The sequence below is a fragment of the Chiroxiphia lanceolata genome, chromosome 3, assembly GCF_009829145.1.
Source record: "Chiroxiphia lanceolata isolate bChiLan1 chromosome 3, bChiLan1.pri, whole genome shotgun sequence".
Taxonomy (NCBI): domain Eukaryota; kingdom Metazoa; phylum Chordata; class Aves; order Passeriformes; family Pipridae; genus Chiroxiphia; species Chiroxiphia lanceolata.
Window position 1 is genome coordinate 6,385,443 of NC_045639.1, and position 9,208 is coordinate 6,394,650.

At 40.0% G+C, this 9,208-nt stretch overlaps 1 long non-coding RNA gene across 1 annotated transcript; it reads left to right on the top strand.

Annotated features, from left to right (window-relative positions):
• The first annotated feature begins 330 nt into the window (after nucleotides 1-330).
• LOC116783900 lies at nucleotides 331-3,052 on the top strand. The gene is made up of 3 exons (XR_004355887.1): nucleotides 331-452; nucleotides 2,404-2,502; nucleotides 2,792-3,052. It is a non-coding gene; the product is annotated as an uncharacterized LOC116783900 (long non-coding RNA).
• The last annotated feature ends 6,156 nt before the right edge of the window (nucleotides 3,053-9,208 follow it).

Consider the following 9,208-nt stretch of genomic DNA (forward strand, 5'->3'; position numbering starts at 1 on the left):
GCAGCATTGTTATTTTGCAAAGTCTTGCAGACTATGCTGACCTAGTAAGTCAGAATTGTTCCTTCTCGCAGTGGGGGCAGGAAGGGAAGAGACACCTTCTGATTGAATTGCTTTTCCTACAGCTCTGAAGCAGGAAGAAACTTTCTCCTGGTTTCATTCTGTCTGGCAGCCTCAGACCCCCTTTTTTTGGAGGCCTAGAACCTGCTTCAATTCCAGATTTGCAGCCTATTATCTTTTTGACATATTTCTAGGTTTGGTAACTATTGCAATATTAGGTCTTAGGATCTAGATTGGAGACTTTTTTTTCTGGCACAGTGAAAACGAGTACAAGAACCAGCTTGCACCCTGAGAAATCTTAAAATCCAGTCTGCTCTTTTCTGAGCTTTTCGGTTCTGTGGGCTGTGTCTGGTGTGGAGCAGTGGATGTGGATCTGAGAAATAAGCAGGCTGAAGGTACTGTATGGGTTTTAAAAAGGGTGAGGGGTGGGTTTACATCAGCCTAGTTAAGATCTCATTCTGTGAACTAGATGCCCATAAATGGTTGAAGTGCGCTTGCAGTTTAGTTTCACCTTAAACTAGTCTAGTTAGTGCACACCATGTATCTGAATGGATCCAGTTGAAACCAATGGTTTAATCTCTTACAGTAACGCTTGGTTTCTTTGATTTTCTGTGCCCAAAACACAGGCCCTAATGACTTAGAAAGTAACACAGGTTCCCCATGTATGACAGTGCCTACCTTGAGCAAAAATCAGGAAACACCGTTAGAGCAGGGGGCTGAAACATCCCCATAAACTCCCAAACCACCGTTGCCTTTTGTGCTGCTCCCTTTTTGCCCCAGACCCCCAAGCAATTTTAACAAAATATTTGAGTGCCCCCCAAACCCTCTGTTACCAAACACATAACTTAGTTGTTAAAGGCTCCACTTTTGTGTATCTTCCATCTTTTTAACCTAACACTAGTTGTTAATAAACTATAAGACCTAAAGGTGAAAGAACACTATATAGTAAAGCAGAGATATCAAACCACCCAGCTTCTGTTAAACTTAATGAAACTGCATAAACATGTTGGAATAAACATTCTCGAGAAAATATTGCTCTTCCTCTCTCCTCTTACTAATTATTGGATGGTTCAGTAAAAAAATAACAGTAGCTGGAAAAAGTCAGTGCCAGGACTTACAGTGGAAATAATCAACCGTTCACCCTTCATGTGGCTGCAGGTACAAGGGCAACAAGAAGTGAGAAATAATGATCATATTTACCAAAATGTAGGGTGTTTCTGTGAGCTCTGTGTTTGCTGTTGCTACACTGATGTATTTTAAGACTATTTGCTTGCAAAATAATGTAGTTTAATTTTACCACACCTCCTGTAAACTGGATGTTCTACTGATGATGCATTAAGGATGAAATCTTCTTCGGCAAAACCAGAATAATATAAGAAAACTCAAACTGATTATATTAACTTCAAATGGCAAAATATAGTTTCAGCCATTACAAACAGAATTTCTTAAGAAGCTCACTATACTTCAGAAACAGGGTTAAAAGTAACAATTTATGACTTGAAGTACAACATGGCTATAGCATAATCCTGTGAATTAGGGAAACTTTTAGTTAATACTGCAGTATTGGGGTCAGCACTGCTCCTGTCCTACCCACCTGCAGCACAAAGCTTGGCACCAGTTCCCACAGGAAGCTTAGTCAGCTCAGTTAAATAAATTGCAGTAGTATGGTTTCAAATTGTATGATAAAACTTAACACCTACTCTTGCAGTTAATGTAGGGTACAGCCATTTGTAAAGGATAAAGTATTTGGGGAACTCGTAACTCCAAGGGCTGAGCAGGTTTTGCTTGTAACATCAGGGAAGCAGCACAGGTCTCGTGAGCCACAGCTCTGCTGGTTCAGCTTGGTTTCTAAAAAATCCTAAACATAGTCCTCTTGTGCTTTGCAAGACTAAATAGGTTGTAAATATCATCAAATATGAAGCCATTACAGCTGCAAAGCTGTGCAGTCGGGTTCATTTCTTGGCTCGAAGCACTAGCACACAGTTGGAATTTGAGATGTGAGTCTACAGGGGCACAAAATGCATCAACCTGTATCTGGTGGAAGCTCTGCAAGTGTTTTTTTTCTTAAAATATGTCTCAGCTACTGAAACCAGAAATATTTTTCAGGAACAGGTATACTTGTTTGATTTAGTAAAGATTTCATAAGCACATTTTGGAAATTCTCTTGAAAAGAGTTAATTGGCTGGTTGTGAAATCCAAGCTCCTCCTCTGTTTAAATTATATTTTTCATTTAAAAAAAAAAACCAAAACAACAAAACCAAAAAAACACCTCAAAACCTTAAGTTTTGTATGGAGTTTAGAATAAAAATGTTTTTGATCTCAACATCTTTGGTATTTCCGGTGTAGGCTACTGAGAACTGAACTGGTGGCAATGTCTCAGAAATGCACATCCCAAGGGCTGGGAACCCACAAATCAAGCCAATGGAAACTGATACAGAATCTGGGGTATGTAATTTTTGCTGTGTATCCCAAGCTTTTTGGTAGCTACAATCTGGAATTAAAAACATTAATGATGATTATGAGATTAGAAGGATAAAAATCTATAGCAGCTCCTGCAGATATTATAGCAAAGCTTCTTTATGTACCCAAGGAAATAATACTTTACCATATTTAAAATAGAGATAATTATTCCTAGAGATAATTCTAGAGATAATATTTATCTCAGAGTTAATTTTTTTTAATAGTTTTGATTGAATCGATGTTCATTTTATATATTAATGTATTTTTTTGTCAGGAATATACAGTTCTTCAGAGCCTTTAAAATGGATGAAGGGGAAAGATAAGTCTCTAATTCATGTACCATTTGCAGCCTACCATCCTGCACAAGAGGGAAAGTTCAGAGCAAAAAACCAAAACCAAACCTCTGTACAGTTTAAAAGAAATTGCTGAGGTGTTAAATAAGGAAGAAATAGAACTTCTCTTCCACAGTTTGACTCTGAAATGTGAGTTAAACATAAAGGAAAAACATACTGAAGCACTGGGGAGACTTCTGACCAAGGCAGTGGAGGTTTCACAGTTGAGTGACAGTCTCTAAATATAACTGCATTGACACACACTGTTCCTTGCAAAGCTGTAACAAACTGCCACCCTAACAATCCCTTATTGCACAATTGCACCTCAAATTGTCACACACTGCAGAACTCCCTGCTGGTCATGGAGTTTTGTTTCTTTTTAATCTTGTCTGCTGTAAAACGACAAGAAGTGTTGCAAAGGAACATTATGGGGAAAGAAATGTTATTTTTCAGGTTCTCTGCGGGAGACCGGAGCAGGCTGCCAGGGAGAAGTTTCAAAAGGAGTCTTGCCATGTGAGATGCTATGGGAGCGTGGAGCAGCTGAGGAACAGGGAATTATTGTTATATAAGCCTTCTAGTTCCCGCTGGAACAAGACAAGGGTGCTTGTAGAAAGCGAAATCACGAGCTGATACGAATCCCTAATGCTTGTGACAGAGAGTCACAGCCAAGTGGGAAAAGGTGTCCAGTGTCAGAGCTCTGGGAGGATGAACCCCAGGGGTCTGTCTGTGGGGTGCATCAAACGAAATAGAGGTGAGTGAAATGGTTTTACTGGTAAAAAACCTGTCACACAAAAAGTGGAATGAGCAGATATGGTCTGTAGGGCCAAGGGAAGGGAGGCGAATGGTGCTGGGCCAGCATGTTCCTTCTCTCTGCTTGGTGCCGTCCAAGGCAGTTTGCATCCACTCCTCTGCAGTGGGATGCAGTCACGAGGTAGGTACCAAACTGTGCCAGGTGTGGTATCTCACTCCTTTGAAGTGCAAACTTCGTGGAGAACAGATCCTGCCAGAGTACTCGGGTGGATTCATTTCAGCCTCAAATACTTGTTTCTTCCATCTTAAGAAGGAAGGGAAAAAAGGGAAAATGAGCTGAGAGAGCCCTACCCCACACCCTTTGGAAAAGAAATCCTTGCTCAGTCCAGGAGTGAGTAAAGTTGATGGGAGTCTCTGTTTGATTATCATCTATACGAGTCATTTACAGTCACTTATCCGCTTTTTCCCTAGTGCTTTTGTCCTTAAAACTTCTTATTTTGCACTGCAGAGTGAGGCATTATCAGCTGCTTTTCTGTTCCCCTCTGAGGGGAGTGTTCGGCAGCTGCTGGATTGCACTCGGAACAGCGGAGAGCGATCACCAGGATTTACAAGGAGGCTTCAGGTCAATACCCTGCTGAGGATGAGAAGGAACAGGGTCTGATCAGAGGGAGATAACTGCTGCTGCCTGGAAGTTAAACAGGTGCCCCTGAGGGGAGACCACACAGGGATCACAAGTTCAGTCACTCCAGGGATGTGGTAATCACTAGATGGGTCATTTACCTAAGGAGTCTGGAAGTAGCAATAACTATTCATTACTGCAGAGCTATCAGAATGATGGCTCTCTTTTCTCCTTCTCGGGTTTTCCTTCCCTTCCCTGAGCCCAGAGAGAGCAAAACAGGAAAACCATTATATTAAAGAGCTCTAAAATAAGGTGGAACCGTGAGTTTGGTTATAAGTAGTGTTTATAAACGGTACTGAAGAAGAAAAAAATCCACGGAGAACAATCTACAGCTATTATTACACAAATTATTCCCACTCATGGATTTGCAGAGTTCTTAGTCCAAATGAACCAAATTTCCTACATTGGAGTGAGTAATGTCACAAGAGATTGACAGCCTTCCCTTTTGAGCACAGGAGTAAAAGAAGAAAGATGGACTTCAAGTGGGTGTGTCATCCAGTGAAAGGTAGACTCATGCCAAAGAAATCTGGAAGTTCAAACTGCCCGAGGCAGAGCCTGGCAGGACAGTCAGAACAAGTTATTCAAAGCCGGTTTAAGAGCTCAGGTGATAGAGACCAGGCAGCTGATACCCATTAAAGGCAGAGCTGTCCCAGTGTTGGTAAAACTGATCTGTTGGCTTAAGACATTGAGTGGGGATGCTGGAGATTTGTATTCTCTTCCAGGTTTTATAAAGACAGCCCATACTCCCTGGACAGTTGGTTATCCAACTTCTTCTGTGGTTCCTATGTGAGAAATTGGTGTAATAATTCTCCTGCTCATGGTCACGTGCTGATAACCAACAGAAAAGATCACTGCCACGGTGCTCTAACTCCATGCTCCATCCACAAAAAGTTCAGAGAAACAAGGATGAATGTTTTCTTTGTGTGAGCTTTGCTTATGAAATATGTTTCTCTGAAGCCCATTAATCGAGGCAGAGTTTGATGCATGGTTATTTGCTTGATCTAATGTTTACTGAAGTCAGCAGAAATCTTTCACTGGGTGTTTAATGTCTTCCCCTCCCTGTCTGGCTGTGATGCTTTATGGTCAGTGGAGCAGCTGAGGAAAAATGCTTGAGATTAAAAGCCCTTGGGATGAGTATTGAGGCAACAAGGATCCAGAAAAAATAATCTGAAGGGTTACACAGTTCATATTTTATAAGTAATTGCAGCCCTACAGTTAAGAGACAGTGTTAGTGTAAGGGCTGTTGCAGCTTTGATGGTTCAAAGGCATATGGGAAATAAGGTTGTTTAACTCAAGTTCTAAATCACCTTTAGATGCATTTATTCTAACTTTTATTACACTTATCCCCATAGTCTGAACTACAGAATAGAGCGCCCAAGAAGCTGAACAATGACCCAATAAATCTTATTTCATCAGGTAAAGCAATTGAATTTTGAAGTTGACAGTGCCATTGTTTGAATTTTCAGAATTCTTTGCTTGAGACATGGCCTTCATTAGATAACACTGTCTTGAATTTGCCTTTTTTTCCCACAGACTTAAAATAATAATAATCTGGAATACAGGTAAGGAACAGAAGCAGGAGGAGCACATTGTACCAGGAAAGGCTGTGTCCACTCGCAGCCCACCCAGCTCCGCTCCAGGACGAGGGATGGTGGTTTTAGGGTTGTTTTAGCAGCTTGGTCATAGAGAGGAGCTCAGCCCCATAATGACTGAGGGGTCACATTCAGTCTCTGGGGACACCACTGTCAGCCCCAGACAAACTCAGCACACAGGGATGTGGGCAATGCTGAAAGAAGCCAGGGAGGTAGCTCCTGAAATTGTAGGATTTTGTTTTGATGGGAATGAGGAGGATTTCAGCTTTTGCCTCTTCTGGGAAAAACAAAGATCTTAGTGTGGTCTCCTCTGTCCCCTACTCCTGTTCTGTGCTTCACATATCCTGACTTATTTTCTTATAAGTAAGAGCTACATGATGAACTCTAGTCATAATTTTGGTGTGTTCAACATCTTTTTCACATCAAAAGCTTATTTAGTAAATACCAGGAGGGCCATTTGTAATTACTGTGACACATTCAGTGTGTCCACAGAATGTTTGAAAGGGGATTTACTATTACCTACTTGTTTTATCTTTCTGCTAACAGTTTCCAGAAGTTTTGTCTTAAAGACAAATTAACTGATGGACCTGGACTGACAAGTAGCTTTTAGACCTAAAGACCAAAATTCCTAAAATGTCCTTAAGTTCTACAGCTATTGGATTTTTATGAATGAAGTAAGGAGCAGCATACAAGATGTCTTCAGGTAAGACACTTTCCATAGTCTGTGTTTTAATGGAAAATATGTCTTGAAAATTCTGCCATCCTGTGGTATTTATTCTACTGTCCATTGTGCCTGTTGTCCTTTAGACTACATTTTCTATACCATATTATTGCACGGTCATAAGGGGCTCAATAAAATGAAAAATTACCAGAATGAAAAATGGGAATGAGACTATGACTTGCCTGGCTTGTACAGATAAGGGAGTATATGAAATATAATGTTATCAGTTTAATCCCTGTTACTTTGGACATTTACCACACTTTAGAGTTCATTAACAGTAAGGTTTCTGTGCTGTAGGTTTTGTACCAGCTAAGTTGCTTAGCAACCTTAACTCCAAGATAATGATGTCTTGCTGCCTGTGATTACAGAATGATTTTTCCTGTATTCTGTTTATGATATATCCAGCTTACTTATATTCTTGTTTGCAAACTCTTTTCCTCATTTTTTATTCCAAATATAGCACTGCATATGTATGTTCCTTGAAGCATTTTATCTTTAAAATTCACCACAGTCACCTACTTGAGTGAATGCAAATAGCACAATAGTATTACAGAAAACCCACACTGCACAGTAATGCAAAGAACATAAAATGGAGAAGCAGCCTATAGAACTGCTCCTGGTACTGCTGAATAAATCCTTAAAACCTTTTCAGCACAAGTGCATTGCTAATAACCGTGGATAATGCTCTAGTTCTGGGCTTTAATTCTCCTCTTAAATAAATAAATAGAAAGCTCTGGGACTTGCCCATATGTGATGCTGAACTTTGGAGCTGGGCCAGAAAAGTGAAATACTGCACTTTAAGTGGTAGCAGATGCCTCCTGCTAAAGCTGGGAGCTGGATCAATTCCTTTAGTAGTATTTATGGAAGTCCTCTGGACCTCAACAATAACAGTGTTCTGAGTTAATATCTGAAGGATGTCACACATTACAATGGACATGGGGTGACATTATCTATTCAATATATTTCAAATTATTCTCTTAATTCCTGCACAGCTTATCACCATGGTTACTGTGACAGGAAATTAAACAAACAAGAAAATTTTTTTAAATTAATCAATCCTGGATAAGATTCCAATGGAATCTAGAGTCACAGTTAAGCATTGGAAGCCACAATGAAGAGGACAACTCTTTAGCTAATAATATAGCCCTGGAAGAGGAGAAGTTCTGTCCTGGAATCTGGTGTCTCTATCAGAAATTACTCTCCATATTGTAGGAAGTGGTGGTTTTACAGTGAAGACCTAGATGGGAGCTACTGGTGTAAACTGTCTGCTTCCAACAGACTGGAATGAAATCAATAATACTTCATGGTGTAGAGGTTTGTAACTGAAGTATTGGTATGGATGCAATGGGAATACATGTGTGTGACAGCACCAGAACCTACAGCCAAGTGTTATGAGAGCAGGACCTGTCTTGAACTCCCAGGACACGGTACCCAGGAGTAACATTGAGGAATATGCTGTTTAAATCCAAATGACAAAGGAGCACAGCACAGATGCCTCCTCAGTGCAAGACCCTCCATCCTATACTCAGGATTCAACAAGTTGCAGCATACTGTGTGTGCCAATCCTTTCCTTTTTCTGGGGAAACAAAAAAAAAAGAAGGAAAAACAGACAATGCATAATGAGTTTATCAAAGGCTTATGGAGCTACTGGAGTCATAAGCAAAGCACTAGCTGCCAAAATTGGTAAATGGATTGTCTTCATGCTTCAGTATAAATTTCATTCCAAATTCAAATGTCTTCATCTAAGAGATGTGAACAACTCCTGTAGGATGGCATTTACCTACTGTTTTCAAGTGTTTTTAACATGTCAAGTTGCTTGTAGTTCCTGACTGTTCATTTCAACAATTAGAAATACAGAAATTCTGATCTAACTGAGTATTTGGAATAAGTTTTTAGTTACTGAACTGGACTGACTTCCACTGTGGTGTTGGGAGTGTGAGGATGTTACAGAAGCAGGAGGGGAAGGGATCTGTAACACACAGTGATGTTCATGTCTGCAGTGAATTTATTGTTTCTTTAGACAATGATGTAAATCTCAGCATTTGTGCAGTGAATTCCTGCTGGATCAGCTGATGCTTCTTGAACATTTTGTAAAGAATACTTCAAAGAACAGAAGTGTTGCCTCAATAGAAGTTGGAAGTTGTCCCATGTAGGATATAGTTCCTCTACATGAAGCATTTGTTTCAAATGTCTGTCTGCCAGGTGGATACCAAATTTGAGATTGTTTGGTGCTTGGTTGGAACTGCAAACTCTGTTCATCCTATAGTTGCCATGGGATCTGAAGCAAATTTAAAAAGTACTCTTCCCAAAGAAATTCATACAACCAAAATGTAAAACCTTGGTAAGAACAATGTCAAGGCATAACAGGAATACAGTAAGGTGACAAGGTTAGTTCACATTTACTTTCCTCTGTGTCTTACACCAAGCATGTTTATACAGGTAAATATTTGACATCTGGGGATCCCCCTTGAAATCAGACATCAGTTAAAACACTTTACCCTAAGCTGAACTAAATATTAGTCTGTACTAAATGCGACAGTGAGAAACATCTGAGAAGCTGTTAACAGACATACAAGGTGGAGGATCCCATCCACTGATAGTTATGAATGAAATGAAT